Source organism: Cupressus sempervirens, chromosome 7, assembly GCF_028749045.1.
Source record: "Cupressus sempervirens isolate cs-2001-9-10 chromosome 7, ASM2874904v1, whole genome shotgun sequence".
In the NCBI taxonomy this organism is placed as follows: Eukaryota; Viridiplantae; Streptophyta; class Pinopsida; order Cupressales; family Cupressaceae; genus Cupressus; species Cupressus sempervirens.
Window position 1 is genome coordinate 240,599,019 of NC_143124.1, and position 6,111 is coordinate 240,605,129.

Consider the following 6,111-nt stretch of genomic DNA (forward strand, 5'->3'; position numbering starts at 1 on the left):
AAAGTTCCAAGATGTGATGGAATATTGGGGTGTTGATTTATTGCACAAAGTTTGAAGTTAAGTACTACAAGGATTAATTAGAGTGTGTCTTCCAACTTGTTACATCAGATGTATTCTAGGACACAACTTGACCTTGGAAGGTGTAATTGGTAGAATTACTTCTTTTGAGATGTCTAAGTTTCATTACTATAGACTTGCTACTATTGAATCTTCTTTCAAGTCACAATTGGTTCTCAAAAAAAAGAAAGGAAAACATGTGAAGAGTGATAGTGATAGTTCTAATAATGATCTTGACAAATGTGAATCCCTTATTGCTAAAATATTTGGAAAAGGAAAAGGTGAATACAAAGGTAAACTACCTATTATTATTTTTCATGCAACAAGGTTGGTCATATTTCTGGTATGTGTCTTGATAGGGAAGAAAAAGATGGGAGAAAGGAAAACAACTACAAAGGAAAAGGAGATGATTGAGACTAAAAGGGAAAAAAAGGATGAATAAGGTAAATAATCTTGTTATATTGTTGAATAAGAAACTAACAGTGAATCTAAAATTAATGAGGATGAAGTTATCTATGTTTCTATGAAAGAAGACTCTAACAAAAATGATAAAACTATATTAATCTAATATGTAAATAAAAGTGATAGGTGGATGATTGATAGTGGATGTTCCAATCATATGACTAGTGGTAGAGATTTAAATTTGAGGTTATAAGATATTAGAAAGGTTGATTTGTTAAATTTGGTAATGATATTCCATGTGTTGTAAAAGGTAAAGGTTCAATTCAATTGACTGACTATTTTAAGTGTGATAATGTTTACTAGTTGAAGGACTTAACTATAATTTGTCGAGTGTTTCACAACTAAAAAAGTCAAGATACAGAGTTGAATTCCACCAGAAGAAGGTCAGCATGTATGATATTTATGGTAAGATAATTGGAAGTGGTCATTAGACAAGTGGTAACTTGTTCTATCTAGATTTATCTAATGGGACATGTTTTTTAGACAGCAAGAAGATGTTTGGTTATGGCACAAGAGGTCATGTTATGTAAACTTTGAGAATTTAGTGACTATTAGTAAAATAAAGAGAGTAAGAGGATTTCAATTATTAAACAAGCCTAACAATGCTATGTGTAAAGAATACCAATTAGAAAAAATTACCAAGCCTAGTTTCAAGATAAAAACATATACATTAACTGATATTTTGGAATTGGTTCATACTGATCTATGTGTACCTATTGATGTTCAATCTAATTGTGATATTTCTTGCAGATAAATATAATTCTTCTTTAGTCATTCAAGTGGTATTTAGCTAGAGTTGAAAAAGAAACATGGAAGAGTGTGAAGTGTTTGACAGTTGATAGAGGTGGTGAGTTCATTTTCAATGAGTTCAATAAATTCAACAATAGAAAAGGAATCAAAAGGCAGATATCAATACAAAGGGCCCATCATCAGAATGAGATAGTTGAAAGGAGAAACAAATCAATAATGGATTATGCAACAACATTGATGATGGAGAAAAATTTATCAAAGAAATATTAAAGATAACTTATTAGTATGGCTATCTATATCTTGAATTGAGTACAGTCAACAAAGGTACAAATACTACACATTTTGAACTATTGTATGGATATGCTCCTAATGTGAAATATTTCAAAATGTTTAGAAGTAAATACATATTATTTGTGTTTCTCTATCTTTGGCATATTTTTCTCTTCTTCTACATTGTTCCCATCTAGTTTATCATCTATGACATAGGTAAATTGTGGAAGCGCACTTATTTTCTTGCCTTGTTTCTTGATACTCATGTTAGAAACCACTATAACTAATGTGACTTGAAAATCATTAGTCATTGTACTTTTAATAATACTAGGTTGGTGCAAGGTACAAAGGGTTTTGAGGTATCTAGTGTAGCATTTTTAAAATATTCCTTAGTTAATACATTCTAATTCTATGGAGATGAAACAGGAATGTCCTCAATTGTGACAACATCTTGTTGTTCACACTCTTCTACCAATTTCCTTATTTCTTCTGTTAACTTTGAAACTTCTTCATCTCTTTCTTCTTCATCTTCATCTTCTTTGTTAGCTGATGGAACAAGTAGTCGAAATGATTCCTTCTATATAAGAATGCTCTCTTTCTCAAGTTCACGAGCCTTATTCTTCAAAATTTTGTAATCCCTCTCTTTAGGGATAATTTTTTTTTACAAATTATTTCAAGGCTATAGAAATATGTATCTTTCCCAAGTCTTGCATTTTCTAAGATAAGATAGTCTCTTTTATTTGTCATCCAATAGATAATGTCCACTTCCATTTAGCATCTACTTTATTGTATAAATTTTGAGGAATGACTTCACCTAAATCTATTGGTTTGTATTTAAAATTTATCATCATATTTATCATAAATTTTTAAAGGTTCCATTGATCATCTTTATTTAAAGAATCAAAATTAATTATCTTCAATGTTGCTATACTACCTCATTCTTTGATCATCTCACATATCTGGGCAACAATCGTTAGAGGTAGTTTGGGTACAATTTAATTTTTTATCAGATTGTTAAAGTCCGCCTCTTCTTCATCTTCCTCCTTCTCATGTGTTACAACCATTTTTCTCCTAGGCCTCTTAGGTAATCTTTTATTTTTTTCTTTGGCTGACTTTTTTTTTGTTGGGCTAACTTTCTACTTTGTAGTTGGGGACTAAGATGGCTTTGATCTTTTGATTACTCTTTTCTTAGGCTCTGGCTTTGGTGTTATTATAGACTTTTTCACAACCTTGTTTATATCCTCTTTCACTTTTGAATAAACAATAGCTACTTTCTTCTATTTCATTGCCTTGGGCTTGGTAATGGCTAGCTCTTTCCCTTTGATGATATGGCTTCAACTTCTTCCTCAGATTCCTCATCCTCTCCTTTTCCTTGATTCATATAAAGTGGACCTTAACTAATTTTTCCTTTAAGATGCTTAATCATTTTCTTTCATTTCCTATCCATCTTGAGCACTTTAGTTTCCATCAACATTTTGATCTTCATTGTGTCATAAGTAAAAAATGGCTCAACATTTATATCAACCTCTTCTGATAATAATTCAATCACTATTGTTGCCACTTCATCAACATTAAATTTATTATTGTAAGCATGAATACTAATAATATTCATATGGGGTAGTATTGTGGATATGTAACTATGATGATATGTTACATTCATGACTAAGTTCATCATTGATGTCAACATAGCAATTTTCTATGGTATATAATAGAAGAACAATAGAAAGCTCAAGTTGGTATGGATGGCTAGTTGAGTATTCTAACTATTTGAGGTTATGGGAGATACTGCTTAGTACCTAGTATATGCAATTAATGTTGGAAGAAGAAATGATAAGTCTAGAACAAGTTATGTAAGTTATGATGATGTACATTCTATGATATAGTTTATAAAAAGATGTTCTAGTAATCTTGTTATATCTCATAGTAGAATTGATATTCCAAGGATGGAGGTTGAGGACATGTAGAAGACATGTTGATGATTACATGGGTAAGATCACTCATCATCAAATTGCATGTACAATAATTTATTCAAATTGAAAGATGGAAAATTTATGTTACCACTAAGTGTAACATGTTCTTATTATGGTCCTATAATAATTAATTGAGAAGGTCTAACTACCAACTTAGGGAATTTTTTGAGGACTCAATATAAAGGAAGGTCATTTTCCTTTATCATGGTATGGGTTTATAGTGAGGATAGTAGCAACAAGAGTGGAATATGAAGTTGAGAAGAGCAGTATAGAAGTGAAGGGAACTTCATTGCCAAGGTTTTGTTAAGTAATCTGAGGTTTGGTATTTGGATCTGAGGTTTATGATATAGTCTAAAAGGTCTGGCGATGATTGGTTTAGTTGAAAAAACAAAGAAAAGAAGAATACAATAGTGCATTACATGCTTAAGTAGTGAGCTCTTCTTGTAGCTAAAATTGCATGTTTGGGTTGGCACAACCCCTAACAAGGTTGGAATCTCCTAATATGGATTCAAAGCATCGTAATTGGGACTCTATGTACTAAATATTGTAATAGACTCCTAACAGGGTCTATCCTCTAACAAGTAATATTTATATTAGTACATCATCTTGTTTGCATCATTCGCACTGTGGTTTTCCCTTTGATTAAGGGCTTCCCTATTTAACATATCTAGTGTAATTTTCTATGTGCATCTTATTATGGTTGTTGTTTACTTTTGTTGAATGGTTAATTTTTTTAAAATAATATAAATGTTTTAAGTGTTTGATAACTGATTCACCCTCTACCCTCCCTATCAGTTATCTTGGTGGACTATTGTTTCTAACAATTGGTATAACAACATCAAATCCTTGAATGTAAAGCTTAAAAGCTTTGGGAGATCCATGGAGAACATGTTTAGGAAAGATAGTCTGAAGTTTGATGGAACAAATTATGATAGTTGGAAAGAAAAGATAAAGAGACATTTTTTGGGTATGGGTGCAGGATATTGGATCTTGAAAAATCAGCGAGGAAAATCATTGCTGAAAAAGATTTGGAAACTTGTACTAAGGTAGAAAGTGATCTTTCTATGTGCAACATGAGAGCTAGAGAAGCACTATTGAGTGCATTTCTTGAATTTGAGTACAATCACATGAAATATCACTTCTCACTTCACATTTGATTTGGAAAACTTTTGAAAATAGTTTTGAAGGAGATGCACATTCTAAGATGTTGAGATTACAAGGTTGGATTTGTGCATTTCAAGATGCTAAAATAATGGAAGATGAGTCTATAAGAACATAAATAGGCAGGATATTATAAATTAATATAGGTATCAAAGCTCAAGGAGGAACCAAAGAAGATGATGCAGTCATATGGAAGATATTGAAGATGATGATGTTGTTACCAAGCCAAGTAAAGACGAGGTATTTCTTGAGACTGACAATGATTTATAGAATAGAGGAGAGCCATGGCAGGAACAAAGCTTAGAACCTTTGGTAGAGCCAAGAGTTGAGATAACAACTCCTACTTCAGGAAGGAATATGATAAAAATCATCCGTCCAAACATATCATTGGAAGCAAAGACAAAGGTATGATGATTAGAAGAAGAGTCAATGTAGAACTATGCTTGATATCTCAAGTTAAGCCTGAGAATGCAGATGAAGCATGTAAAGATGATCATTGTAAACAAATCATGGAAGAGGAATTGGATCAAATAGTAAAGAATGAGACATGGAAATTGGTTCCTAGACCAATAGACAAGAATGTGATAGGAACTAAATTGGTATTCAAAGAAAAAAAAAATGAATGAACAAGGTGAAGTTGTAAGAAACAAAGAAAGATTGGTATGTGAAGGTTATTCACAACAAGAAAGGATAGATTATGAAGAAACTTATGCTTCACTGGCTAGAATACAAAAAGTAAGATTTTTCTTAGCTTATGCAACATAGAAGAAATTCAAATGATATCAAACAGATGTAAAGTTAATATTTCTAAATGGAGAACTTGAAGAAGAAGTACACATTGAGTAGCTTGAAAGATGTCCTTTGATAGATGATAAGGACATAGTATGCAAATTAAGAAAATAATTGTATGGATTGAAGCAAGCACCCAAATCTTGGTATGCAAGGTTGGACAAATATTTGACAAAACTTGGATATAGAAAAGCTATGCCAAACATTAATCTATATTGGAAAGAAATTGATGATGGTTTGATAATTTTGGTAATATTTTTTAATGATTTCATATTTGGAGGAAATGATGAAGAAACAAGATTTTTTGTTGAGGATATAAAGAAAGAATTTGAAATAAGGATGATAGGAGAGACAAAATATTTCCTAGGATTGAAGATTGTATAGAATAAAGTAGGAATCTTTATTTGTCAAACTAAGTATTTGAAGTATTTATTGAAAAGGTTTGGTTTGGAAACATGTGAACCTATTGGAACACCTATGGTAACTGGACACAAGTCATTTGCAAAGGATGAGACACCTACTATTGAGTAGAAGAAGTACAAATCTATGATTAGAATTTTGCAATATCTAACTCACATAAGGCCAAATATAGAAAATGTAGTTGGAATTGTTGCAAGATTCCAAGCTAATCATAGAGAATTACATTATGAAA